This window comes from Crinia signifera, unplaced genomic scaffold (assembly GCF_055691185.1).
Source record: "Crinia signifera unplaced genomic scaffold, ASM5569118v1 HAP2_SCAFFOLD_333, whole genome shotgun sequence".
Taxonomy (NCBI): Eukaryota; Metazoa; Chordata; class Amphibia; order Anura; family Myobatrachidae; genus Crinia; species Crinia signifera.
In genome coordinates this window covers 1-27,592 of record NW_028142226.1, presented here as the reverse complement: position 1 = coordinate 27,592, position 27,592 = coordinate 1, and the positions used below count along the sequence as shown (strand labels likewise).

General features: G+C 48.4%; 11 non-coding genes and 4 pseudogenes across 11 annotated transcripts; all 15 read right to left on the bottom strand.

Moving 5' to 3' along the window:
• Window positions 1-290: 290 nt before the first annotated feature.
• LOC146055115 (U2 spliceosomal RNA) lies at window positions 291-466 on the bottom strand (annotated as a pseudogene).
• A 1,117-nt stretch (window positions 467-1,583) lies between these two features.
• Window positions 1,584-1,720, bottom strand: LOC146055128 (U2 spliceosomal RNA; annotated as a pseudogene).
• A 1,374-nt stretch (window positions 1,721-3,094) lies between these two features.
• On the bottom strand, window positions 3,095-3,285 carry LOC146055135 (U2 spliceosomal RNA). Its single transcript, XR_014468467.1, has one exon. It is a non-coding gene; the product is annotated as a U2 spliceosomal RNA (small nuclear RNA).
• Window positions 3,286-4,659: 1,374 nt separating this feature from the next.
• Window positions 4,660-4,850, bottom strand: LOC146055134 (U2 spliceosomal RNA). Its single transcript, XR_014468466.1, has one exon. It is a non-coding gene; the product is annotated as a U2 spliceosomal RNA (small nuclear RNA).
• Window positions 4,851-6,224: 1,374 nt separating this feature from the next.
• LOC146055133 (U2 spliceosomal RNA) lies at window positions 6,225-6,415 on the bottom strand. The gene has a single exon (XR_014468465.1). It is a non-coding gene; the product is annotated as a U2 spliceosomal RNA (small nuclear RNA).
• A 1,374-nt stretch (window positions 6,416-7,789) lies between these two features.
• LOC146055132 (U2 spliceosomal RNA) lies at window positions 7,790-7,980 on the bottom strand. The gene has a single exon (XR_014468464.1). It is a non-coding gene; the product is annotated as a U2 spliceosomal RNA (small nuclear RNA).
• Window positions 7,981-9,354: 1,374 nt separating this feature from the next.
• LOC146055182 (U2 spliceosomal RNA) lies at window positions 9,355-9,533 on the bottom strand (annotated as a pseudogene).
• Window positions 9,534-15,345: 5,812 nt separating this feature from the next.
• On the bottom strand, window positions 15,346-15,452 carry LOC146055122 (U2 spliceosomal RNA; annotated as a pseudogene).
• Window positions 15,453-16,826: 1,374 nt separating this feature from the next.
• LOC146055130 (U2 spliceosomal RNA) lies at window positions 16,827-17,017 on the bottom strand. The gene has a single exon (XR_014468463.1). It is a non-coding gene; the product is annotated as a U2 spliceosomal RNA (small nuclear RNA).
• Window positions 17,018-18,391: 1,374 nt separating this feature from the next.
• Window positions 18,392-18,582, bottom strand: LOC146055117 (U2 spliceosomal RNA). The gene has a single exon (XR_014468462.1). It is a non-coding gene; the product is annotated as a U2 spliceosomal RNA (small nuclear RNA).
• A 1,374-nt stretch (window positions 18,583-19,956) lies between these two features.
• Window positions 19,957-20,147, bottom strand: LOC146055177 (U2 spliceosomal RNA). The gene has a single exon (XR_014468505.1). It is a non-coding gene; the product is annotated as a U2 spliceosomal RNA (small nuclear RNA).
• A 1,374-nt stretch (window positions 20,148-21,521) lies between these two features.
• On the bottom strand, window positions 21,522-21,712 carry LOC146055165 (U2 spliceosomal RNA). The gene has a single exon (XR_014468494.1). It is a non-coding gene; the product is annotated as a U2 spliceosomal RNA (small nuclear RNA).
• A 1,374-nt stretch (window positions 21,713-23,086) lies between these two features.
• Window positions 23,087-23,277, bottom strand: LOC146055153 (U2 spliceosomal RNA). Its single transcript, XR_014468483.1, has one exon. It is a non-coding gene; the product is annotated as a U2 spliceosomal RNA (small nuclear RNA).
• Window positions 23,278-24,651: 1,374 nt separating this feature from the next.
• On the bottom strand, window positions 24,652-24,842 carry LOC146055141 (U2 spliceosomal RNA). Its single transcript, XR_014468472.1, has one exon. It is a non-coding gene; the product is annotated as a U2 spliceosomal RNA (small nuclear RNA).
• Window positions 24,843-26,216: 1,374 nt separating this feature from the next.
• On the bottom strand, window positions 26,217-26,407 carry LOC146055111 (U2 spliceosomal RNA). The gene has a single exon (XR_014468460.1). It is a non-coding gene; the product is annotated as a U2 spliceosomal RNA (small nuclear RNA).
• Window positions 26,408-27,592: the final 1,185 nt, after the last annotated feature.

Sequence of the window (27,592 nt, the reverse complement as noted above, 5' to 3'; positions counted from 1 at the left end):
CCTTTAATTTAGGCAGGCTTCCGGTCTTTTGCCTAGGCCGCACATGCTGATATCAAGTGTAGTGTCACGTAAAAATATTTAACTGCCTCGATTCCAGAAAGTACAATTCAAGGAGTCAAGAAATAGTCACAAAATGATACACTGGAGGCAGGATTTCAAAGTATTTATGCACAAGGGTTAAACCTTGAAGCAGCAAATGCATGCATTTCTAAATACAAAGGTGCACAAACAATTGATACTCCAAATCAAGTGCCAGGAATGGAAATAGTCTATTTTTGGATAACAGATTAGGAAGGTGCACCGGTCCTGGAAGTACTGCAATACCAGGTCAATGCGTGGAGTGGACAGAGCAAGCTCTTCTTCCATCTCCCTGTTCTAAAAATCCATTTAATATATGGCCCCCAGATAGGGGGCGTATCAGATATTAAACTGATAAGAACAGATGAGTTTGAAGAAACTCAGGGAGCCCGAGGTGTGCTCCCACCACCACCAGTGACGTGACTAAACGCGTGCACAGGGGGCAGCCGTACGAACGTGTGGGCCCTCTCCCAAAGGAGAAAGGCCCCATGGTTCCCCTGACCCCCCTCAACCATAAGGCCGAGGAAGGGAAAAAAGGGATCGGTGGGTCCTCTTCGCCGAAGCTCAGAGGGACCCGCGTTTCCTCCACCCCCGGAAGGGTTTCGGACGGTGGGTCCTCCGCAGCCCGTGCTTTGGAGAGACCCGACTTAGGCTTCCCTCCGCCTTGCGGCTCGGGGTTGCCCTCGAGGGAACCGGGACTCTCCCCAAAAGGTGAAGAGTCCCAGTCACGTTTGGGGAACGGAAGGCCTGTTAGGGACAGCCGCACTACCCAAATGAAAAAACGTGACAAACTAACGAAAAACGTGTAGTGCAAAACGTGCAAATCATAAAAAGAAAAGAATAAGGCCCTAGCCAGAAGGCCGGGGGGGGGTGTGAAAAATTGTCCTACCCCATCCAAAAGGACAGGGTAAGGACGTGAAGCGCTAACCTAAAGGGAAGTGCGCAGTGCAAGTGCCATTCGTGCAAGGTGACTTGGGATCACCCGTGCATGTCCGGCACCCCCGAGTTTCCCCGGGGGCACAGTGCAGCCTCGGACTCCAGGCAGCCAGCCAGTCAGCGTCCGACCAAGTGTTTCTCCGTCTCAACAGCAGGCACTTTCCAGCCCCTGGCATGGGAATGGGTACTCCACTGGGCCTTTCGAAAGACTCCCTTAGGGGCTGCACCCCCTCCGGAAGAGCAATCTACTCAGTCCCAGTGTTTCTCCGCTCCCAGGGTTAAGGTACTAAGCTGGGCCTTTCGCGGTCTCCCCATCAGAGGCTACGAACCTCTGGAACAGGAGCCATCTACTCAGTCCCAACCTTTCTCCGCTCCCTGGGATTGGATACTAAACTGAGCCTTTCGCTGACTCATCCTTCGGGGGCTACAAACCCCGTCAAGAGAGTCAAACTACTAGGCCCAGTGTTTCTCCCCCCCTCTTACCAGTGGATTTACGGAAACAACACCTCCTACCAAAGGCAGAGGTGAAGATGCTCAGTGAGACTTTTCACTACTCCCGGGAAAAAACAGAGGGGTCCCACACCCTCCGCCCATCAGAGCAGCTACTCAGTCTCACCTTTCTCTATTCTCTGCCAGAGGCCAGTCCATACCCAACTGATAAGAACAGATACTACACTTGATCTTAGCCAAAAGGCCGAGAAGCGATAACCCGAATGGGCTCCCAGCAAACCGCGCGAACCTGAATTCGGCCAGCAATACTGGTGGAGAGGAGATCAGCACCACGGACACATCTAACACACACACATCACTTCTTTGTCGTTGCAGTCTGAAAGATACCTGGCTGTACGGCAGGTGTGATTAGGACTTGAAGTGCTGGACAGGGACCGGAGGACGAGTAGCCATCCAACTGATTTTGTGATTAGGTCGTCGGCGGGCGGGAAGGGAGCCTCAGCTGGGTAGGAGGCCAAATTTGCATGTGCTCCGCCCCGTCTGTTGACGTCGCGTCAACAGACACACACCCACTAGGCAGACGACCAACAGGCAAGCAGCAGCAGCCAGCTGTCTCCTCGCTCTTTGCTGCTGCATGCCTGCCTGTGTCCCTGACGAACTGCTGCTGACTAAATCAATCAGCTAGCTGCTGCAGAGGAGAAGGAGGAATCTTGCACAATCAGGTGCAATGACGGCTTTCCTGTTTTGAGCCCATTCAGCAGCAGTAGTAGACAGTCAGATGGACAGGCATTCATGTGGCAGGACCCTTTGTGTGACATCACAATCTGCCCTCTATGACATCACAAGCTGCTCACTCGGAATCCGGCGGAACCTGACAGCCAGACAGTCACTTGGAACAGACAGGCAGACAGGACAGTCATGTGTAGGTGAGCTGGGTGGGCCAATGTTTTCTTTTATTGGCAGTTACCACCCAAATGATGGTCCGAAGAAGGTAAGTGATACTTTTTCTAAATCCCCCCTCTCAATGATCATCAATTGTTTGGCTCGGAAAAAAAATGGAAGAGGAAAAAAAATTCCCAAAACAAAAGAAATGAGGAAAAAAAATTCCCAAAACAAAAGAGAGAAAAGAGCGCGCAAAAAGAAAAGAAAAAAATATAAGAAATAAAGAAAGAAAGAAAGAAAGAGAGAGGAAAAAAAAAAAAACCAAGCCATTTCAAATGGAGAGGGAGGGGGGTCCAAAAATGCCATTGCTGTGATCCAGTTGATGTTTCCGTGGTAAGATCGTAGGTAAGTCACATAGTGTTTGCATATTTATTGGGAGGTCGCAGCGATTGATAAGTCCTTTAATTTAGGCAGGCTTCCGGTCTTTTGCCTAGGCCGCACATGCTGATATCAAGTGTAGTGTCACGTAAAAATATTTAACTGCCTCGATTCCAGAAAGTACAATTCAAGGAGTCAAGAAATAGTCACAAAATGATACACTGGAGGCAGGATTTCAAAGTATTTATGCACAAGGGTTAAACCTTGAAGCAGCAAATGCATGCATTTCTAAATACAAAGGTGCACAAACAATTGATACTCCAAATCAAGTGCCAGGAATGGAAATAGTCTATTTTTGGATAACAGATTAGGAAGGTGCACCGGTCCTGGAAGTACTGCAATACCAGGTCAATGCGTGGAGTGGACAGAGCAAGCTCTTCTTCCATCTCCCTGTTCTAAAAATCCATTTAATATATGGCCCCCAGATAGGGGGCGTATCAGATATTAAACTGATAAGAACAGATACTACACTTGATCTTAGCCAAAAGGCCGAGAAGCGATAACCCGAATGGGCTCCCAGCAAACCGCGCGAACCTGAATTCGGCCAGCAATACTGGTGGAGAGGAGATCAGCACCACGGACACATCTAACACACACACATCACTTCTTTGTCGTTGCAGTCTGAAAGATACCTGGCTGTACGGCAGGTGTGATTAGGACTTGAAGTGCTGGACAGGGACCGGAGGACGAGTAGCCATCCAACTGATTTTGTGATTAGGTCGTCGGCGGGCGGGAAGGGAGCCTCAGCTGGGTAGGAGGCCAAATTTGCATGTGCTCCGCCCCGTCTGTTGACGTCGCGTCAACAGACACACACCCACTAGGCAGACGACCAACAGGCAAGCAGCAGCAGCCAGCTGTCTCCTCGCTCTTTGCTGCTGCATGCCTGCCTGTGTCCCTGACGAACTGCTGCTGACTAAATCAATCAGCTAGCTGCTGCAGAGGAGAAGGAGGAATCTTGCACAATCAGGTGCAATGACGGCTTTCCTGTTTTGAGCCCATTCAGCAGCAGTAGTAGACAGTCAGATGGACAGGCATTCATGTGGCAGGACCCTTTGTGTGACATCACAATCTGCCCTCTATGACATCACAAGCTGCTCACTCGGAATCCGGCGGAACCTGACAGCCAGACAGTCACTTGGAACAGACAGGCAGACAGGACAGTCATGTGTAGGTGAGCTGGGTGGGCCAATGTTTTCTTTTATTGGCAGTTACCACCCAAATGATGGTCCGAAGAAGGTAAGTGATACTTTTTCTAAATCCCCCCTCTCAATGATCATCAATTGTTTGGCTCGGAAAAAAAATGGAAGAGGAAAAAAAATTCCCAAAACAAAAGAAATGAGGAAAAAAAATTCCCAAAACAAAAGAGAGAAAAGAGCGCGCAAAAAGAAAAGAAAAAAATATAAGAAATAAAGAAAGAAAGAAAGAAAGAGAGAGGAAAAAAAAAAAAACCAAGCCATTTCAAATGGAGAGGGAGGGGGGTCCAAAAATGCCATTGCTGTGATCCAGTTGATGTTTCCGTGGTAAGATCGTAGGTAAGTCACATAGTGTTTGCATATTTATTGGGAGGTCGCAGCGATTGATAAGTCCTTTAATTTAGGCAGGCTTCCGGTCTTTTGCCTAGGCCGCACATGCTGATATCAAGTGTAGTGTCACGTAAAAATATTTAACTGCCTCGATTCCAGAAAGTACAATTCAAGGAGTCAAGAAATAGTCACAAAATGATACACTGGAGGCAGGATTTCAAAGTATTTATGCACAAGGGTTAAACCTTGAAGCAGCAAATGCATGCATTTCTAAATACAAAGGTGCACAAACAATTGATACTCCAAATCAAGTGCCAGGAATGGAAATAGTCTATTTTTGGATAACAGATTAGGAAGGTGCACCGGTCCTGGAAGTACTGCAATACCAGGTCAATGCGTGGAGTGGACAGAGCAAGCTCTTCTTCCATCTCCCTGTTCTAAAAATCCATTTAATATATGGCCCCCAGATAGGGGGCGTATCAGATATTAAACTGATAAGAACAGATACTACACTTGATCTTAGCCAAAAGGCCGAGAAGCGATAACCCGAATGGGCTCCCAGCAAACCGCGCGAACCTGAATTCGGCCAGCAATACTGGTGGAGAGGAGATCAGCACCACGGACACATCTAACACACACACATCACTTCTTTGTCGTTGCAGTCTGAAAGATACCTGGCTGTACGGCAGGTGTGATTAGGACTTGAAGTGCTGGACAGGGACCGGAGGACGAGTAGCCATCCAACTGATTTTGTGATTAGGTCGTCGGCGGGCGGGAAGGGAGCCTCAGCTGGGTAGGAGGCCAAATTTGCATGTGCTCCGCCCCGTCTGTTGACGTCGCGTCAACAGACACACACCCACTAGGCAGACGACCAACAGGCAAGCAGCAGCAGCCAGCTGTCTCCTCGCTCTTTGCTGCTGCATGCCTGCCTGTGTCCCTGACGAACTGCTGCTGACTAAATCAATCAGCTAGCTGCTGCAGAGGAGAAGGAGGAATCTTGCACAATCAGGTGCAATGACGGCTTTCCTGTTTTGAGCCCATTCAGCAGCAGTAGTAGACAGTCAGATGGACAGGCATTCATGTGGCAGGACCCTTTGTGTGACATCACAATCTGCCCTCTATGACATCACAAGCTGCTCACTCGGAATCCGGCGGAACCTGACAGCCAGACAGTCACTTGGAACAGACAGGCAGACAGGACAGTCATGTGTAGGTGAGCTGGGTGGGCCAATGTTTTCTTTTATTGGCAGTTACCACCCAAATGATGGTCCGAAGAAGGTAAGTGATACTTTTTCTAAATCCCCCCTCTCAATGATCATCAATTGTTTGGCTCGGAAAAAAAATGGAAGAGGAAAAAAAATTCCCAAAACAAAAGAAATGAGGAAAAAAAATTCCCAAAACAAAAGAGAGAAAAGAGCGCGCAAAAAGAAAAGAAAAAAATATAAGAAATAAAGAAAGAAAGAAAGAAAGAGAGAGGAAAAAAAAAAAAACCAAGCCATTTCAAATGGAGAGGGAGGGGGGTCCAAAAATGCCATTGCTGTGATCCAGTTGATGTTTCCGTGGTAAGATCGTAGGTAAGTCACATAGTGTTTGCATATTTATTGGGAGGTCGCAGCGATTGATAAGTCCTTTAATTTAGGCAGGCTTCCGGTCTTTTGCCTAGGCCGCACATGCTGATATCAAGTGTAGTGTCACGTAAAAATATTTAACTGCCTCGATTCCAGAAAGTACAATTCAAGGAGTCAAGAAATAGTCACAAAATGATACACTGGAGGCAGGATTTCAAAGTATTTATGCACAAGGGTTAAACCTTGAAGCAGCAAATGCATGCATTTCTAAATACAAAGGTGCACAAACAATTGATACTCCAAATCAAGTGCCAGGAATGGAAATAGTCTATTTTTGGATAACAGATTAGGAAGGTGCACCGGTCCTGGAAGTACTGCAATACCAGGTCAATGCGTGGAGTGGACAGAGCAAGCTCTTCTTCCATCTCCCTGTTCTAAAAATCCATTTAATATATGGCCCCCAGATAGGGGGCGTATCAGATATTAAACTGATAAGAACAGATACTACACTTGATCTTAGCCAAAAGGCCGAGAAGCGATAACCCGAATGGGCTCCCAGCAAACCGCGCGAACCTGAATTCGGCCAGCAATACTGGTGGAGAGGAGATCAGCACCACGGACACATCTAACACACACACATCACTTCTTTGTCGTTGCAGTCTGAAAGATACCTGGCTGTACGGCAGGTGTGATTAGGACTTGAAGTGCTGGACAGGGACCGGAGGACGAGTAGCCATCCAACTGATTTTGTGATTAGGTCGTCGGCGGGCGGGAAGGGAGCCTCAGCTGGGTAGGAGGCCAAATTTGCATGTGCTCCGCCCCGTCTGTTGACGTCGCGTCAACAGACACACACCCACTAGGCAGACGACCAACAGGCAAGCAGCAGCAGCCAGCTGTCTCCTCGCTCTTTGCTGCTGCATGCCTGCCTGTGTCCCTGACGAACTGCTGCTGACTAAATCAATCAGCTAGCTGCTGCAGAGGAGAAGGAGGAATCTTGCACAATCAGGTGCAATGACGGCTTTCCTGTTTTGAGCCCATTCAGCAGCAGTAGTAGACAGTCAGATGGACAGGCATTCATGTGGCAGGACCCTTTGTGTGACATCACAATCTGCCCTCTATGACATCACAAGCTGCTCACTCGGAATCCGGCGGAACCTGACAGCCAGACAGTCACTTGGAACAGACAGGCAGACAGGACAGTCATGTGTAGGTGAGCTGGGTGGGCCAATGTTTTCTTTTATTGGCAGTTACCACCCAAATGATGGTCCGAAGAAGGTAAGTGATACTTTTTCTAAATCCCCCCTCTCAATGATCATCAATTGTTTGGCTCGGAAAAAAAATGGAAGAGGAAAAAAAATTCCCAAAACAAAAGAAATGAGGAAAAAAAATTCCCAAAACAAAAGAGAGAAAAGAGCGCGCAAAAAGAAAAGAAAAAAATATAAGAAATAAAGAAAGAAAGAAAGAAAGAGAGAGGAAAAAAAAAAAAACCAAGCCATTTCAAATGGAGAGGGAGGGGGGTCCAAAAATGCCATTGCTGTGATCCAGTTGATGTTTCCGTGGTAAGATCGTAGGTAAGTCACATAGTGTTTGCATATTTATTGGGAGGTCGCAGCGATTGATAAGTCCTTTAATTTAGGCAGGCTTCCGGTCTTTTGCCTAGGCCGCACATGCTGATATCAAGTGTAGTGTCACGTAAAAATATTTAACTGCCTCGATTCCAGAAAGTACAATTCAAGGAGTCAAGAAATAGTCACAAAATGATACACTGGAGGCAGGATTTCAAAGTATTTATGCACAAGGGTTAAACCTTGAAGCAGCAAATGCATGCATTTCTAAATACAAAGGTGCACAAACAATTGATACTCCAAATCAAGTGCCAGGAATGGAAATAGTCTATTTTTGGATAACAGATTAGGAAGGTGCACCGGTCCTGGAAGTACTGCAATACCAGGTCAATGCGTGGAGTGGACAGAGCAAGCTCTTCTTCCATCTCCCTGTTCTAAAAATCCATTTAATATATGGCCCCCAGATAGGGGGCGTATCAGATATTAAACTGATAAGAACAGATACTACACTTGATCTTAGCCAAAAGGCCGAGAAGCGATAACCCGAATGGGCTCCCAGCAAACCGCGCGAACCTGAATTCGGCCAGCAATACTGGTGGAGAGGAGATCAGCACCACGGACACATCTAACACACACACATCACTTCTTTGTCGTTGCAGTCTGAAAGATACCTGGCTGTACGGCAGGTGTGATTAGGACTTGAAGTGCTGGACAGGGACCGGAGGACGAGTAGCCATCCAACTGATTTTGTGATTAGGTCGTCGGCGGGCGGGAAGGGAGCCTCAGCTGGGTAGGAGGCCAAATTTGCATGTGCTCCGCCCCGTCTGTTGACGTCGCGTCAACAGACACACACCCACTAGGCAGACGACCAACAGGCAAGCAGCAGCAGCCAGCTGTCTCCTCGCTCTTTGCTGCTGCATGCCTGCCTGTGTCCCTGACGAACTGCTGCTGACTAAATCAATCAGCTAGCTGCTGCAGAGGAGAAGGAGGAATCTTGCACAATCAGGTGCAATGACGGCTTTCCTGTTTTGAGCCCATTCAGCAGCAGTAGTAGACAGTCAGATGGACAGGCATTCATGTGGCAGGACCCTTTGTGTGACATCACAATCTGCCCTCTATGACATCACAAGCTGCTCACTCGGAATCCGGCGGAACCTGACAGCCAGACAGTCACTTGGAACAGACAGGCAGACAGGACAGTCATGTGTAGGTGAGCTGGGTGGGCCAATGTTTTCTTTTATTGGCAGTTACCACCCAAATGATGGTCCGAAGAAGGTAAGTGATACTTTTTCTAAATCCCCCCTCTCAATGATCATCAATTGTTTGGCTCGGAAAAAAAATGGAAGAGGAAAAAAAATTCCCAAAACAAAAGAAATGAGGAAAAAAAATTCCCAAAACAAAAGAGAGAAAAGAGCGCGCAAAAAGAAAAGAAAAAAATATAAGAAATAAAGAAAGAAAGAAAGAAAGAGAGAGGAAAAAAAAAAAAACCAAGCCATTTCAAATGGAGAGGGAGGGGGGTCCAAAAATGCCATTGCTGTGATCCAGTTGATGTTTCCGTGGTAAGATCGTAGGTAAGTCACATAGTGTTTGCATATTTATTGGGAGGTCGCAGCGATTGATAAGTCCTTTAATTTAGGCAGGCTTCCGGTCTTTTGCCTAGGCCGCACATGCTGATATCAAGTGTAGTGTCACGTAAAAATATTTAACTGCCTCGATTCCAGAAAGTACAATTCAAGGAGTCAAGAAATAGTCACAAAATGATACACTGGAGGCAGGATTTCAAAGTATTTATGCACAAGGGTTAAACCTTGAAGCAGCAAATGCATGCATTTCTAAATACAAAGGTGCACAAACAATTGATACTCCAAATCAAGTGCCAGGAATGGAAATAGTCTATTTTTGGATAACAGATTAGGAAGGTGCACCGGTCCTGGAAGTACTGCAATACCAGGTCAATGCGTGGAGTGGACAGAGCAAGCTCTTCTTCCATCTCCCTGTTCTAAAAATCCATTTAATATATGGCCCCCAGATAGGGGGCGTATCAGATATTAAACTGATAAGAACAGATTTTTTGATTGAAAAGGCAAATCTTTATTGTACATAAAGAAAGCAAAAAACAGACGGTAACATTCAGACATATATACTGTGTCGCAGCACAGCCAAAACACAGCACACATGCAAAACTGTATAGTACATTTCATGAAATACAGTATAAGAAATCAAATACCATAAGACATGCTATGCACTATGCATTCTAACCTTAAACAATCATTGACTATGGATAAGACTATGGGTGGAGGGGAGGGGGGTGAGGGAGGGGGAGTCACGTTGCCCGAAGCTTTATTGACCAGACAGACACATATAAGGGGAGGGCAATAAATAGACAGGACATCAATAAAACAACAGACATCGTGAAATGGGGGAGTGGGGCCACGTCACAGTTCTTATCACTCAGTTCAATGGGGAAAGGGCCAGAAGAAGGGGGGGGTTAGTCCTCTTCTTCCTCAGGGCTATCCCGGATGGAGTAGTCTCTGAGCAGGCTGTGGATCAGCCTGCGGCAGTCCTGCACGGACATCCTCTCCCTCCTCATAATGAGGCGATTCCTGGCAAACCACACAGCGTCCTTAAAACAGTTTATAAGGCGCCAGGCTTCCTGAGTCGCCCCAACAGTGTGTGTGCCGGGGAACAGTCCGTAAAGCACCGAATGGTACGATAGGTGGCTCCTGGGCACACAGTCCTTAAACTCAGTCTCTAGGGCATCCAGCAGCAACTGTGCATAGGTGCAGTCCCAGAAGAGGTGCATAGATGTTTCCTCGCGAACGAGGCACCAGGGACAATGTCTGTACCTACACAAGTTTCGGGAGTGCATGAATGACCGGAGAGGCAAACCCCCCTGGATGGCCATCCATGACAAGTCTTTATGTCTATTAGTCAGTCTCTTGGATGCCACGCACTCCCAGACAAACTTAACAGTTGCCGCCGGGAGCCCTGGGATCGGTTCCATAGTGTCTTTGGCTCTGATGAGCTTGTGGACAGTTTTTGGCTTCCACAAGTCGGGTTTCAATCCCTCCAGTTGGTGTTCCCTCACAAACTTGGACACGTCCAGGTAAAACCACGGAGTGGTCCAGTTGTAAGGGATGGAGCTGTCCCACTTGTCCCATTTAAGGGTCCTCCACAGTGGTAGGAGGAAGAAGCGGGACATGGAGTTCCCCGCAGAGCCGGCACAATTGTCAATCAAAGTTCTGCGGATGCAAGTACATACAAAGAAGGCTCTCAGCATAGTTGGAATGTCTGGAATGCCTTTGCCACCTTTGAGGGGATCCTTGTACATAATGCTCCGCTTCACTCTGTCCATTTTGGAGCCCCAGATGAAGTGGAAAGTGGCCCGGGTAATGGCCTTGCAGACCGCAGTTGGCGGCGGCCAGGCCTGGGCTGTGTACTGCAGGACGGGAAGAATCTCGTTCCGCAGCACAAGGGCTTTCCCCTCGATGGAAAGGTCTCTGAGGCTCCACAGTCCAATTTTCTGTCTCACTGTCGCAAGTTTCTCATCCCAGCACTTCCGGGCGGCTCCATCATCACCGAACCAGACTCCCAGAATTTTGATGAGGTCCGGTTTGACGGTAAATGGGAAAGGAGCCGAGGACGACAGGTGCCAGTTTCCGAAGAGCATGGCCTCTGACTTCCCGCAGTTGACTTTTGCCCCCGAAGCACGGCCGAAGTCCTCACAGGTCTGGACGAGTGCTGCTACCGAGCGTTGATCCGCGCAGAAGACAGTGACGTCGTCCATGTACAGCGAGCACTTGGCCACTGGGTGGTCTGGACCTGGTGCGGTGATCCCTCTGATCTCTGGATTCTGTCTGATGGATAGGGCCAGGAGCTCTATAACACAAACAAAAAGAAGAGGTGAAAGAGGGCAGCCTTGTCTGACCCCAGAGAGAACCGGAAAGGGGTCAGTCTTCCAGCCGTTCACCAACACCGTGCTGTGGATATCAAGGTACATAAGGTTAACATACGAACAAAACAATTCACCAAGACCAAATTTTCGCAGTACCTTACCCATCAGCTCATGAGAGACACGGTCAAAGGCCTTTTCCTGATCAAGACTGATCAGGGCCGTGCGCACATTACGATCTTTCACGTAATGGACCGTGTCCCTGAGGAGGGCAAGGCTGTCTGCGATCCTGCGGCCTGGAATACCACAGGTCTGATCCGGATGAACAATCTGTCCGATGACAGCCTTCAGCCTGTTGGCCAGTACCTTGGCGAGGATCTTGTAGTCCACGTTCAGAAGAGAGATGGGCCTCCAATTTTTCAGCTCACATCTCTCCCCCTTCCGCTTATACAAGATCGTGATCATCCCTTCCCTCAGCGAAGGAGGCATTTTTCCCTCCACCACCATCTCCTCATACAGCTCGAGCAGGTCCGGGCCGATTAGATCCCACAGCGCTACATAGAGCTCAGCTGGGAGACCATCGTTACCTGGAGTCCTGCCTTGCCTAAAGGATTTGGTGGCAGAGAATACCTCCTCCAGCGTCAGGGGAGCGTCCAGCGCCGATCTGCCTGCAGGATCAATAGGGTTAGTGATACCTGACAGGAACTTGTCGGCCATGTCGTTGTCAGTCGTCTTAGGGGAGTAGAGGTCGCTGTAGTAGTCGCGGACGACCTTCATCACGCCCTCCTTCCCCTGTCTGGGAATGCCATTCTCATCTCGCAGCTCGGTCAGGGGCGTGTGGCCAGAGTGGAGTTTCCTGAAAAAGAAAGAAGAGCACTTCTCACCCTTCTCCAGATTCTCCACCTTGGAACGGAAGACGATACGTCTGGACTCCTCCTCAAAGTGCCTTTTCAGGCTCTTTTTGGTCTCATCCAGGTCGTCCTTCACGTCCCAGCCGCACCGCTGGAGGTCCACCAGGGACTGGAGCTCACGCTGCAGATTTCTGAGGTTCCTCTTACGGTCGCATGCCTGGATACGCCCTTTGACCTGAAAGAAACTGCGGATGTTAGATTTGGCATATTCCCACCAGTCAGACATACAGTCAAAATAACATTTGTCATTTTTCCATGTGATGTAGGCATCCTTAAGTTCAGCCAATACCTCCTCCTTTTCCAGCAGTGCGCAGTTCAACTTCCAGGAGCCTGGGCCAGGTGGAAAACCATGGCCCAGGATACCTTGGAAGAGAATGGCCCTGTGGTCAGAGAAGAAGCAGGGAACCATAGAATGCCTAACCTGCTGCACTGCCCGGGAGGTGAACACGAAGTCAATGCGGGAACGCACAGAGCCATCGGGGCGGCTCCACGTGAAATTCACGGAGCCTCCCCCCATGGAGCCCACAGCGTCCCGCAGTGACGCTTCGGCCACCATTTCCCGGAGCAGATTGGACGTGATGTCCAACTTCGCAGAGTTGCAGGTGCTTCGTCCATCCCCTTCGATCGGGCAGTTGAAGTCTCCAGCCATCACTACAGCCCTGGTGGTGGCGAGCTGGGTCCGCAGGGTCTGGAATAATTCCAAACGCTCATTCTTGATAGGTGAAGCGTACACGCAGATAAGCCTGATAGGCTCACCTGCCCAGGAGCCGTCTACGACAAGTAACCTGCCGCAGACAAGCTCCTGAACAGAATCCAGCGTGAAGAGGCTCCCCCTGATCAGAATAGCTACCCCTGCAGACTTACACTCACCTCCACCGGACCAGTAGGACGGGCCATGGGACCACTGCCGGGCCAGGTGCTTGTATGACCTGGAGAAAGGGAGAGAGCATTCCTGCAACATGTAAACATCACATTTCTGATAGTCAAGGAAAGTAAAAACAGACTGTCTCCTAGCCTTATCCTTAATGCTCCTCACATTAATGGTAAGAATATTAAAAGCTACCATCTGTTAAGAGAAAGGGCAGGTTAGGTTACGATACGTTTACGTTACCACTCCCATCAGGGGGCGCAGCGTCCGGCTCTGCAGCTGGATCTCCTTCATGGGTTGGTTCCGTAATGCCAAGCAGCTGGTCGATGTCGCTGTCGCAGACGAGTTCAGTCGCCCCAAACTCGTCGTAACATTCCACCAAGGCCGCCATCTCCTCCTCGAGGGAGGGGGCGGGCTGGGGTGGTTCCACCAACTCAACTGCTGCCTTTTTGGAAGTTTCCGGGTCGGCAGCGGGGCTCTCCAACACCTTCCTCTTCCGTCTCAGCGTAGTCGGACCTGCAGGGGCAAGGGGTGGAAACTCCTCCTCGGAGAGGGGAGGGGCAGAGGGGGTGGAGGGAAGAGGGGTGGGTTGGGCAAGAGGTCGGGAGGGTGAGGGAGGGGGGTGAGCAGCAGTGGAGGGGGGTGCTGTCACAGAGGGAGGTAGGGGAGGAGGGGTGGGGATGACAGGGGCAGGGGAGGGTTTCTTACCACCTTGTCTCTGCGGCTTCGGCTTCGGCTGCTTCTGTACCGGCTGGGGAGGCACCATGGGGGTAACTCCCTTCACTGCTGCGGCGTAGGATCTCGCTCTGTCAGGGCATGCCTTGTAGAGGTGGTCTCCTTTGCCGCACAGGTTGCAGACGAGCTTCGTGGGGCAGTCCTTTGTCTCGTGGCCGGCCACGTGACAGAACTTGCATGCCGAGACCTTGCACTCTCTTCCCACGTGGTCTTTCCCACTGCACTTTCGACAGGTGCGTGGTTGATCCGCGTAGTAGATGAGTCCAGCGGTTCCCCCCAGGGAGAAGCACTGTTTGAGGTGCTTGACTCCGTCTGGGCACGAAGTGTCCTTGTGGAGCCTGACCACCACCGACCACTTTACGTCCCAGAGCCCGTTGCTCAGCAGGACCCTTGTGGGGTCCCTGATGACCGTGCAGGATCTGTTCAGGAATGTGACGATGTCTTTGGCAGGCACATGTGGACTTCGCATTGAAACCGTCACCCGCCTCTCCTCCCTTTGAATAGGGCAGTTGCCCACAAAGCGAGAGAGAGGGGAATCAGGCTTCGCCGCTTTCACCGCCTCCCAATACCTCTTGCAGATGGCAATGGTGGCGAAGGTGACATAAAAGATCCCCTTGATGAAGGTCTGGGTGCTGAGGACTTCGGGGGCCGAGAATCCTTGGTCCAGGACCATCATCTTGCCGAATTGCACCAGCGAAAGGTCCGGCACCTGTCCGTCCACCTCCTTCAGCTTCATCACCACGGTTTGCCTCATCCAGGGTTCCAGGGCTGGGGTAGCCTTGGAGCCATCCCTGGCGGGCACCGCTGGTGGTGTCCCTGAAGGGGGGCAGGAGCTGGGGCCGGCCACATTTGCTGGGGTTTCGGCCGGGGACTTGCCCTTCTTCCCGGCGAGGGGGGCTGGAGCGGAGGCTGTGGCCATCCTTCCGGCTTCTCGGGGCAAAAGGGTCTTTTCCGGGACCCCGGCAGGAGGGGAAGGAGGAAATCTCTTCAGAGGGCAGAGCAACACAAGTCTAACCCTCCAAGGTGGCTAGAGAGCGATGCACGGCTTCAGAGGGCAGAGCAAAGCAAGTCTAACCCTCCACGGAGGCTGGGGAGCGTTGCAGAGCTTCGGAGGGCAGAGCAGAAAGTCTGACCCTCGGCGGCGGCTCCGGAGCGGTGGAGGCTTCAGAGGGCAGAGCAGAAAAGTCTGACCCTCCTAGGCAGCTCGGGAGTGCTGCAAGGCTTCGAGAGGGCAGAGCAAACAAGTCTGCCTCTCCCAGGTGGCTAGGGTGCGTTGATCTCCCTCCTCAGGCGAGATCCTCTTCTCCTCGCAGTCGGGGGCGGAGCTTCTTCCTCGGCGTCGAGAGGCGGAGGGGTCGGCAGTCGCTTCGGAGGGCAGCAGAGCAAGTCTGAGCCTCAGTCTTCTCCGGCTTCTCCCTCTTCTGGCGATGTTTTCTCCTCCTCGCAGTCTCGACGTCTTCGCTCAATTCGCTCTTCTCGGCCTGGCAGCGGTAGCCCTGAGAAGGACCGTTGTCGGTCCAAGAAACAAGGAGCAGAGCTGCCTCTCAGAATAAACTGATAAGAACAGATACTACACTTGATCTTAGCCAAAAGGCCGAGAAGCGATAACCCGAATGGGCTCCCAGCAAACCGCGCGAACCTGAATTCGGCCAGCAATACTGGTGGAGAGGAGATCAGCACCACGGACACATCTAACACACACACATCACTTCTTTGTCGTTGCAGTCTGAAAGATACCTGGCTGTACGGCAGGTGTGATTAGGACTTGAAGTGCTGGACAGGGACCGGAGGACGAGTAGCCATCCAACTGATTTTGTGATTAGGTCGTCGGCGGGCGGGAAGGGAGCCTCAGCTGGGTAGGAGGCCAAATTTGCATGTGCTCCGCCCCGTCTGTTGACGTCGCGTCAACAGACACACACCCACTAGGCAGACGACCAACAGGCAAGCAGCAGCAGCCAGCTGTCTCCTCGCTCTTTGCTGCTGCATGCCTGCCTGTGTCCCTGACGAACTGCTGCTGACTAAATCAATCAGCTAGCTGCTGCAGAGGAGAAGGAGGAATCTTGCACAATCAGGTGCAATGACGGCTTTCCTGTTTTGAGCCCATTCAGCAGCAGTAGTAGACAGTCAGATGGACAGGCATTCATGTGGCAGGACCCTTTGTGTGACATCACAATCTGCCCTCTATGACATCACAAGCTGCTCACTCGGAATCCGGCGGAACCTGACAGCCAGACAGTCACTTGGAACAGACAGGCAGACAGGACAGTCATGTGTAGGTGAGCTGGGTGGGCCAATGTTTTCTTTTATTGGCAGTTACCACCCAAATGATGGTCCGAAGAAGGTAAGTGATACTTTTTCTAAATCCCCCCTCTCAATGATCATCAATTGTTTGGCTCGGAAAAAAAATGGAAGAGGAAAAAAAATTCCCAAAACAAAAGAAATGAGGAAAAAAAATTCCCAAAACAAAAGAGAGAAAAGAGCGCGCAAAAAGAAAAGAAAAAAATATAAGAAATAAAGAAAGAAAGAAAGAAAGAGAGAGGAAAAAAAAAAAAACCAAGCCATTTCAAATGGAGAGGGAGGGGGGTCCAAAAATGCCATTGCTGTGATCCAGTTGATGTTTCCGTGGTAAGATCGTAGGTAAGTCACATAGTGTTTGCATATTTATTGGGAGGTCGCAGCGATTGATAAGTCCTTTAATTTAGGCAGGCTTCCGGTCTTTTGCCTAGGCCGCACATGCTGATATCAAGTGTAGTGTCACGTAAAAATATTTAACTGCCTCGATTCCAGAAAGTACAATTCAAGGAGTCAAGAAATAGTCACAAAATGATACACTGGAGGCAGGATTTCAAAGTATTTATGCACAAGGGTTAAACCTTGAAGCAGCAAATGCATGCATTTCTAAATACAAAGGTGCACAAACAATTGATACTCCAAATCAAGTGCCAGGAATGGAAATAGTCTATTTTTGGATAACAGATTAGGAAGGTGCACCGGTCCTGGAAGTACTGCAATACCAGGTCAATGCGTGGAGTGGACAGAGCAAGCTCTTCTTCCATCTCCCTGTTCTAAAAATCCATTTAATATATGGCCCCCAGATAGGGGGCGTATCAGATATTAAACTGATAAGAACAGATACTACACTTGATCTTAGCCAAAAGGCCGAGAAGCGATAACCCGAATGGGCTCCCAGCAAACCGCGCGAACCTGAATTCGGCCAGCAATACTGGTGGAGAGGAGATCAGCACCACGGACACATCTAACACACACACATCACTTCTTTGTCGTTGCAGTCTGAAAGATACCTGGCTGTACGGCAGGTGTGATTAGGACTTGAAGTGCTGGACAGGGACCGGAGGACGAGTAGCCATCCAACTGATTTTGTGATTAGGTCGTCGGCGGGCGGGAAGGGAGCCTCAGCTGGGTAGGAGGCCAAATTTGCATGTGCTCCGCCCCGTCTGTTGACGTCGCGTCAACAGACACACACCCACTAGGCAGACGACCAACAGGCAAGCAGCAGCAGCCAGCTGTCTCCTCGCTCTTTGCTGCTGCATGCCTGCCTGTGTCCCTGACGAACTGCTGCTGACTAAATCAATCAGCTAGCTGCTGCAGAGGAGAAGGAGGAATCTTGCACAATCAGGTGCAATGACGGCTTTCCTGTTTTGAGCCCATTCAGCAGCAGTAGTAGACAGTCAGATGGACAGGCATTCATGTGGCAGGACCCTTTGTGTGACATCACAATCTGCCCTCTATGACATCACAAGCTGCTCACTCGGAATCCGGCGGAACCTGACAGCCAGACAGTCACTTGGAACAGACAGGCAGACAGGACAGTCATGTGTAGGTGAGCTGGGTGGGCCAATGTTTTCTTTTATTGGCAGTTACCACCCAAATGATGGTCCGAAGAAGGTAAGTGATACTTTTTCTAAATCCCCCCTCTCAATGATCATCAATTGTTTGGCTCGGAAAAAAAATGGAAGAGGAAAAAAAATTCCCAAAACAAAAGAAATGAGGAAAAAAAATTCCCAAAACAAAAGAGAGAAAAGAGCGCGCAAAAAGAAAAGAAAAAAATATAAGAAATAAAGAAAGAAAGAAAGAAAGAGAGAGGAAAAAAAAAAAAACCAAGCCATTTCAAATGGAGAGGGAGGGGGGTCCAAAAATGCCATTGCTGTGATCCAGTTGATGTTTCCGTGGTAAGATCGTAGGTAAGTCACATAGTGTTTGCATATTTATTGGGAGGTCGCAGCGATTGATAAGTCCTTTAATTTAGGCAGGCTTCCGGTCTTTTGCCTAGGCCGCACATGCTGATATCAAGTGTAGTGTCACGTAAAAATATTTAACTGCCTCGATTCCAGAAAGTACAATTCAAGGAGTCAAGAAATAGTCACAAAATGATACACTGGAGGCAGGATTTCAAAGTATTTATGCACAAGGGTTAAACCTTGAAGCAGCAAATGCATGCATTTCTAAATACAAAGGTGCACAAACAATTGATACTCCAAATCAAGTGCCAGGAATGGAAATAGTCTATTTTTGGATAACAGATTAGGAAGGTGCACCGGTCCTGGAAGTACTGCAATACCAGGTCAATGCGTGGAGTGGACAGAGCAAGCTCTTCTTCCATCTCCCTGTTCTAAAAATCCATTTAATATATGGCCCCCAGATAGGGGGCGTATCAGATATTAAACTGATAAGAACAGATACTACACTTGATCTTAGCCAAAAGGCCGAGAAGCGATAACCCGAATGGGCTCCCAGCAAACCGCGCGAACCTGAATTCGGCCAGCAATACTGGTGGAGAGGAGATCAGCACCACGGACACATCTAACACACACACATCACTTCTTTGTCGTTGCAGTCTGAAAGATACCTGGCTGTACGGCAGGTGTGATTAGGACTTGAAGTGCTGGACAGGGACCGGAGGACGAGTAGCCATCCAACTGATTTTGTGATTAGGTCGTCGGCGGGCGGGAAGGGAGCCTCAGCTGGGTAGGAGGCCAAATTTGCATGTGCTCCGCCCCGTCTGTTGACGTCGCGTCAACAGACACACACCCACTAGGCAGACGACCAACAGGCAAGCAGCAGCAGCCAGCTGTCTCCTCGCTCTTTGCTGCTGCATGCCTGCCTGTGTCCCTGACGAACTGCTGCTGACTAAATCAATCAGCTAGCTGCTGCAGAGGAGAAGGAGGAATCTTGCACAATCAGGTGCAATGACGGCTTTCCTGTTTTGAGCCCATTCAGCAGCAGTAGTAGACAGTCAGATGGACAGGCATTCATGTGGCAGGACCCTTTGTGTGACATCACAATCTGCCCTCTATGACATCACAAGCTGCTCACTCGGAATCCGGCGGAACCTGACAGCCAGACAGTCACTTGGAACAGACAGGCAGACAGGACAGTCATGTGTAGGTGAGCTGGGTGGGCCAATGTTTTCTTTTATTGGCAGTTACCACCCAAATGATGGTCCGAAGAAGGTAAGTGATACTTTTTCTAAATCCCCCCTCTCAATGATCATCAATTGTTTGGCTCGGAAAAAAAATGGAAGAGGAAAAAAAATTCCCAAAACAAAAGAAATGAGGAAAAAAAATTCCCAAAACAAAAGAGAGAAAAGAGCGCGCAAAAAGAAAAGAAAAAAATATAAGAAATAAAGAAAGAAAGAAAGAAAGAGAGAGGAAAAAAAAAAAAACCAAGCCATTTCAAATGGAGAGGGAGGGGGGTCCAAAAATGCCATTGCTGTGATCCAGTTGATGTTTCCGTGGTAAGATCGTAGGTAAGTCACATAGTGTTTGCATATTTATTGGGAGGTCGCAGCGATTGATAAGTCCTTTAATTTAGGCAGGCTTCCGGTCTTTTGCCTAGGCCGCACATGCTGATATCAAGTGTAGTGTCACGTAAAAATATTTAACTGCCTCGATTCCAGAAAGTACAATTCAAGGAGTCAAGAAATAGTCACAAAATGATACACTGGAGGCAGGATTTCAAAGTATTTATGCACAAGGGTTAAACCTTGAAGCAGCAAATGCATGCATTTCTAAATACAAAGGTGCACAAACAATTGATACTCCAAATCAAGTGCCAGGAATGGAAATAGTCTATTTTTGGATAACAGATTAGGAAGGTGCACCGGTCCTGGAAGTACTGCAATACCAGGTCAATGCGTGGAGTGGACAGAGCAAGCTCTTCTTCCATCTCCCTGTTCTAAAAATCCATTTAATATATGGCCCCCAGATAGGGGGCGTATCAGATATTAAACTGATAAGAACAGATACTACACTTGATCTTAGCCAAAAGGCCGAGAAGCGATAACCCGAATGGGCTCCCAGCAAACCGCGCGAACCTGAATTCGGCCAGCAATACTGGTGGAGAGGAGATCAGCACCACGGACACATCTAACACACACACATCACTTCTTTGTCGTTGCAGTCTGAAAGATACCTGGCTGTACGGCAGGTGTGATTAGGACTTGAAGTGCTGGACAGGGACCGGAGGACGAGTAGCCATCCAACTGATTTTGTGATTAGGTCGTCGGCGGGCGGGAAGGGAGCCTCAGCTGGGTAGGAGGCCAAATTTGCATGTGCTCCGCCCCGTCTGTTGACGTCGCGTCAACAGACACACACCCACTAGGCAGACGACCAACAGGCAAGCAGCAGCAGCCAGCTGTCTCCTCGCTCTTTGCTGCTGCATGCCTGCCTGTGTCCCTGACGAACTGCTGCTGACTAAATCAATCAGCTAGCTGCTGCAGAGGAGAAGGAGGAATCTTGCACAATCAGGTGCAATGACGGCTTTCCTGTTTTGAGCCCATTCAGCAGCAGTAGTAGACAGTCAGATGGACAGGCATTCATGTGGCAGGACCCTTTGTGTGACATCACAATCTGCCCTCTATGACATCACAAGCTGCTCACTCGGAATCCGGCGGAACCTGACAGCCAGACAGTCACTTGGAACAGACAGGCAGACAGGACAGTCATGTGTAGGTGAGCTGGGTGGGCCAATGTTTTCTTTTATTGGCAGTTACCACCCAAATGATGGTCCGAAGAAGGTAAGTGATACTTTTTCTAAATCCCCCCTCTCAATGATCATCAATTGTTTGGCTCGGAAAAAAAATGGAAGAGGAAAAAAAATTCCCAAAACAAAAGAAATGAGGAAAAAAAATTCCCAAAACAAAAGAGAGAAAAGAGCGCGCAAAAAGAAAAGAAAAAAATATAAGAAATAAAGAAAGAAAGAAAGAAAGAGAGAGGAAAAAAAAAAAAACCAAGCCATTTCAAATGGAGAGGGAGGGGGGTCCAAAAATGCCATTGCTGTGATCCAGTTGATGTTTCCGTGGTAAGATCGTAGGTAAGTCACATAGTGTTTGCATATTTATTGGGAGGTCGCAGCGATTGATAAGTCCTTTAATTTAGGCAGGCTTCCGGTCTTTTGCCTAGGCCGCACATGCTGATATCAAGTGTAGTGTCACGTAAAAATATTTAACTGCCTCGATTCCAGAAAGTACAATTCAAGGAGTCAAGAAATAGTCACAAAATGATACACTGGAGGCAGGATTTCAAAGTATTTATGCACAAGGGTTAAACCTTGAAGCAGCAAATGCATGCATTTCTAAATACAAAGGTGCACAAACAATTGATACTCCAAATCAAGTGCCAGGAATGGAAATAGTCTATTTTTGGATAACAGATTAGGAAGGTGCACCGGTCCTGGAAGTACTGCAATACCAGGTCAATGCGTGGAGTGGACAGAGCAAGCTCTTCTTCCATCTCCCTGTTCTAAAAATCCATTTAATATATGGCCCCCAGATAGGGGGCGTATCAGATATTAAACTGATAAGAACAGATACTACACTTGATCTTAGCCAAAAGGCCGAGAAGCGATAACCCGAATGGGCTCCCAGCAAACCGCGCGAACCTGAATTCGGCCAGCAATACTGGTGGAGAGGAGATCAGCACCACGGACACATCTAACACACACACATCACTTCTTTGTCGTTGCAGTCTGAAAGATACCTGGCTGTACGGCAGGTGTGATTAGGACTTGAAGTGCTGGACAGGGACCGGAGGACGAGTAGCCATCCAACTGATTTTGTGATTAGGTCGTCGGCGGGCGGGAAGGGAGCCTCAGCTGGGTAGGAGGCCAAATTTGCATGTGCTCCGCCCCGTCTGTTGACGTCGCGTCAACAGACACACACCCACTAGGCAGACGACCAACAGGCAAGCAGCAGCAGCCAGCTGTCTCCTCGCTCTTTGCTGCTGCATGCCTGCCTGTGTCCCTGACGAACTGCTGCTGACTAAATCAATCAGCTAGCTGCTGCAGAGGAGAAGGAGGAATCTTGCACAATCAGGTGCAATGACGGCTTTCCTGTTTTGAGCCCATTCAGCAGCAGTAGTAGACAGTCAGATGGACAGGCATTCATGTGGCAGGACCCTTTGTGTGACATCACAATCTGCCCTCTATGACATCACAAGCTGCTCACTCGGAATCCGGCGGAACCTGACAGCCAGACAGTCACTTGGAACAGACAGGCAGACAGGACAGTCATGTGTAGGTGAGCTGGGTGGGCCAATGTTTTCTTTTATTGGCAGTTACCACCCAAATGATGGTCCGAAGAAGGTAAGTGATACTTTTTCTAAATCCCCCCTCTCAATGATCATCAATTGTTTGGCTCGGAAAAAAAATGGAAGAGGAAAAAAAATTCCCAAAACAAAAGAAATGAGGAAAAAAAATTCCCAAAACAAAAGAGAGAAAAGAGCGCGCAAAAAGAAAAGAAAAAAATATAAGAAATAAAGAAAGAAAGAAAGAAAGAGAGAGGAAAAAAAAAAAAACCAAGCCATTTCAAATGGAGAGGGAGGGGGGTCCAAAAATGCCATTGCTGTGATCCAGTTGATGTTTCCGTGGTAAGATCGTAGGTAAGTCACATAGTGTTTGCATATTTATTGGGAGGTCGCAGCGATTGATAAGTCCTTTAATTTAGGCAGGCTTCCGGTCTTTTGCCTAGGCCGCACATGCTGATATCAAGTGTAGTGTCACGTAAAAATATTTAACTGCCTCGATTCCAGAAAGTACAATTCAAGGAGTCAAGAAATAGTCACAAAATGATACACTGGAGGCAGGATTTCAAAGTATTTATGCACAAGGGTTAAACCTTGAAGCAGCAAATGCATGCATTTCTAAATACAAAGGTGCACAAACAATTGATACTCCAAATCAAGTGCCAGGAATGGAAATAGTCTATTTTTGGATAACAGATTAGGAAGGTGCACCGGTCCTGGAAGTACTGCAATACCAGGTCAATGCGTGGAGTGGACAGAGCAAGCTCTTCTTCCATCTCCCTGTTCTAAAAATCCATTTAATATATGGCCCCCAGATAGGGGGCGTATCAGATATTAAACTGATAAGAACAGATACTACACTTGATCTTAGCCAAAAGGCCGAGAAGCGATAACCCGAATGGGCTCCCAGCAAACCGCGCGAACCTGAATTCGGCCAGCAATACTGGTGGAGAGGAGATCAGCACCACGGACACATCTAACACACACACATCACTTCTTTGTCGTTGCAGTCTGAAAGATACCTGGCTGTACGGCAGGTGTGATTAGGACTTGAAGTGCTGGACAGGGACCGGAGGACGAGTAGCCATCCAACTGATTTTGTGATTAGGTCGTCGGCGGGCGGGAAGGGAGCCTCAGCTGGGTAGGAGGCCAAATTTGCATGTGCTCCGCCCCGTCTGTTGACGTCGCGTCAACAGACACACACCCACTAGGCAGACGACCAACAGGCAAGCAGCAGCAGCCAGCTGTCTCCTCGCTCTTTGCTGCTGCATGCCTGCCTGTGTCCCTGACGAACTGCTGCTGACTAAATCAATCAGCTAGCTGCTGCAGAGGAGAAGGAGGAATCTTGCACAATCAGGTGCAATGACGGCTTTCCTGTTTTGAGCCCATTCAGCAGCAGTAGTAGACAGTCAGATGGACAGGCATTCATGTGGCAGGACCCTTTGTGTGACATCACAATCTGCCCTCTATGACATCACAAGCTGCTCACTCGGAATCCGGCGGAACCTGACAGCCAGACAGTCACTTGGAACAGACAGGCAGACAGGACAGTCATGTGTAGGTGAGCTGGGTGGGCCAATGTTTTCTTTTATTGGCAGTTACCACCCAAATGATGGTCCGAAGAAGGTAAGTGATACTTTTTCTAAATCCCCCCTCTCAATGATCATCAATTGTTTGGCTCGGAAAAAAAATGGAAGAGGAAAAAAAATTCCCAAAACAAAAGAAATGAGGAAAAAAAATTCCCAAAACAAAAGAGAGAAAAGAGCGCGCAAAAAGAAAAGAAAAAAATATAAGAAATAAAGAAAGAAAGAAAGAAAGAGAGAGGAAAAAAAAAAAAACCAAGCCATTTCAAATGGAGAGGGAGGGGGGTCCAAAAATGCCATTGCTGTGATCCAGTTGATGTTTCCGTGGTAAGATCGTAGGTAAGTCACATAGTGTTTGCATATTTATTGGGAGGTCGCAGCGATTGATAAGTCCTTTAATTTAGGCAGGCTTCCGGTCTTTTGCCTAGGCCGCACATGCTGATATCAAGTGTAGTGTCACGTAAAAATATTTAACTGCCTCGATTCCAGAAAGTACAATTCAAGGAGTCAAGAAATAGTCACAAAATGATACACTGGAGGCAGGATTTCAAAGTATTTATGCACAAGGGTTAAACCTTGAAGCAGCAAATGCATGCATTTCTAAATACAAAGGTGCACAAACAATTGATACTCCAAATCAAGTGCCAGGAATGGAAATAGTCTATTTTTGGATAACAGATTAGGAAGGTGCACCGGTCCTGGAAGTACTGCAATACCAGGTCAATGCGTGGAGTGGACAGAGCAAGCTCTTCTTCCATCTCCCTGTTCTAAAAATCCATTTAATATATGGCCCCCAGATAGGGGGCGTATCAGATATTAAACTGATAAGAACAGATACTACACTTGATCTTAGCCAAAAGGCCGAGAAGCGATAACCCGAATGGGCTCCCAGCAAACCGCGCGAACCTGAATTCGGCCAGCAATACTGGTGGAGAGGAGATCAGCACCACGGACACATCTAACACACACACATCACTTCTTTGTCGTTGCAGTCTGAAAGATACCTGGCTGTACGGCAGGTGTGATTAGGACTTGAAGTGCTGGACAGGGACCGGAGGACGAGTAGCCATCCAACTGATTTTGTGATTAGGTCGTCGGCGGGCGGGAAGGGAGCCTCAGCTGGGTAGGAGGCCAAATTTGCATGTGCTCCGCCCCGTCTGTTGACGTCGCGTCAACAGACACACACCCACTAGGCAGACGACCAACAGGCAAGCAGCAGCAGCCAGCTGTCTCCTCGCTCTTTGCTGCTGCATGCCTGCCTGTGTCCCTGACGAACTGCTGCTGACTAAATCAATCAGCTAGCTGCTGCAGAGGAGAAGGAGGAATCTTGCACAATCAGGTGCAATGACGGCTTTCCTGTTTTGAGCCCATTCAGCAGCAGTAGTAGACAGTCAGATGGACAGGCATTCATGTGGCAGGACCCTTTGTGTGACATCACAATCTGCCCTCTATGACATCACAAGCTGCTCACTCGGAATCCGGCGGAACCTGACAGCCAGACAGTCACTTGGAACAGACAGGCAGACAGGACAGTCATGTGTAGGTGAGCTGGGTGGGCCAATGTTTTCTTTTATTGGCAGTTACCACCCAAATGATGGTCCGAAGAAGGTAAGTGATACTTTTTCTAAATCCCCCCTCTCAATGATCATCAATTGTTTGGCTCGGAAAAAAAATGGAAGAGGAAAAAAAATTCCCAAAACAAAAGAAATGAGGAAAAAAAATTCCCAAAACAAAAGAGAGAAAAGAGCGCGCAAAAAGAAAAGAAAAAAATATAAGAAATAAAGAAAGAAAGAAAGAAAGAGAGAGGAAAAAAAAAAAAACCAAGCCATTTCAAATGGAGAGGGAGGGGGGTCCAAAAATGCCATTGCTGTGATCCAGTTGATGTTTCCGTGGTAAGATCGTAGGTAAGTCACATAGTGTTTGCATATTTATTGGGAGGTCGCAGCGATTGATAAGTCCTTTAATTTAGGCAGGCTTCCGGTCTTTTGCCTAGGCCGCACATGCTGATATCAAGTGTAGTGTCACGTAAAAATATTTAACTGCCTCGATTCCAGAAAGTACAATTCAAGGAGTCAAGAAATAGTCACAAAATGATACACTGGAGGCAGGATTTCAAAGTATTTATGCACAAGGGTTAAACCTTGAAGCAGCAAATGCATGCATTTCTAAATACAAAGGTGCACAAACAATTGATACTCCAAATCAAGTGCCAGGAATGGAAATAGTCTATTTTTGGATAACAGATTAGGAAGGTGCACCGGTCCTGGAAGTACTGCAATACCAGGTCAATGCGTGGAGTGGACAGAGCAAGCTCTTCTTCCATCTCCCTGTTCTAAAAATCCATTTAATATATGGCCCCCAGATAGGGGGCGTATCAGATATTAAACTGATAAGAACAGATACTACACTTGATCTTAGCCAAAAGGCCGAGAAGCGATAACCCGAATGGGCTCCCAGCAAACCGCGCGAACCTGAATTCGGCCAGCAATACTGGTGGAGAGGAGATCAGCACCACGGACACATCTAACACACACACATCACTTCTTTGTCGTTGCAGTCTGAAAGATACCTGGCTGTACGGCAGGTGTGATTAGGACTTGAAGTGCTGGACAGGGACCGGAGGACGAGTAGCCATCCAACTGATTTTGTGATTAGGTCGTCGGCGGGCGGGAAGGGAGCCTCAGCTGGGTAGGAGGCCAAATTTGCATGTGCTCCGCCCCGTCTGTTGACGTCGCGTCAACAGACACACACCCACTAGGCAGACGACCAACAGGCAAGCAGCAGCAGCCAGCTGTCTCCTCGCTCTTTGCTGCTGCATGCCTGCCTGTGTCCCTGACGAACTGCTGCTGACTAAATCAATCAGCTAGCTGCTGCAGAGGAGAAGGAGGAATCTTGCACAATCAGGTGCAATGACGGCTTTCCTGTTTTGAGCCCATTCAGCAGCAGTAGTAGACAGTCAGATGGACAGGCATTCATGTGCAGGACCCTTTGTGTGACATCACAATCTGCCCTCTATGACATCACAAGCTGCTCACTCGGAATCCGGCGGAACCTGACAGCCAGACAGTCACTTGGAACAGACAGGCAGACAGGACAGTCATGTGTAGGTGAGCTGGGTGGGCCAATGTTTTCTTTTATTGGCAGTTACCACCCAAATGATGGTCCGAAGAAGGTAAGTGATACTTTTTCTAAATCCCCCCTCTCAATGATCATCAATTGTTTGGCTCGGAAAAAAATGGAAGAGGAAAAAAAATTCCCAAAACAAAAGAAATGAGGAAAAAAAATTCCCAAAACAAAAGAGAGAAAAGAGCGCGCAAAAAGAAAAGAAAAAAATATAAGAAATAAAGAAAGAAAGAAAGAAAGAGAGAGGAAAAAAAAAAAAACCAAGCCATTTCAAATGGAGAGGGAGGGGGGTCCAAAAATGCCATTGCTGTGATCCAGTTGATGTTTCCGTGGTAAGATCGTAGGTAAGTCACATAGTGTTTGCATATTTATTGGGAGGTCGCAGCGATTGATAAGTCCTTTAATTTAGGCAGGCTTCCGGTCTTTTGCCTAGGCCGCACATGCTGATATCAAGTGTAGTGTCACGTAAAAATATTTAACTGCCTCGATTCCAGAAAGTA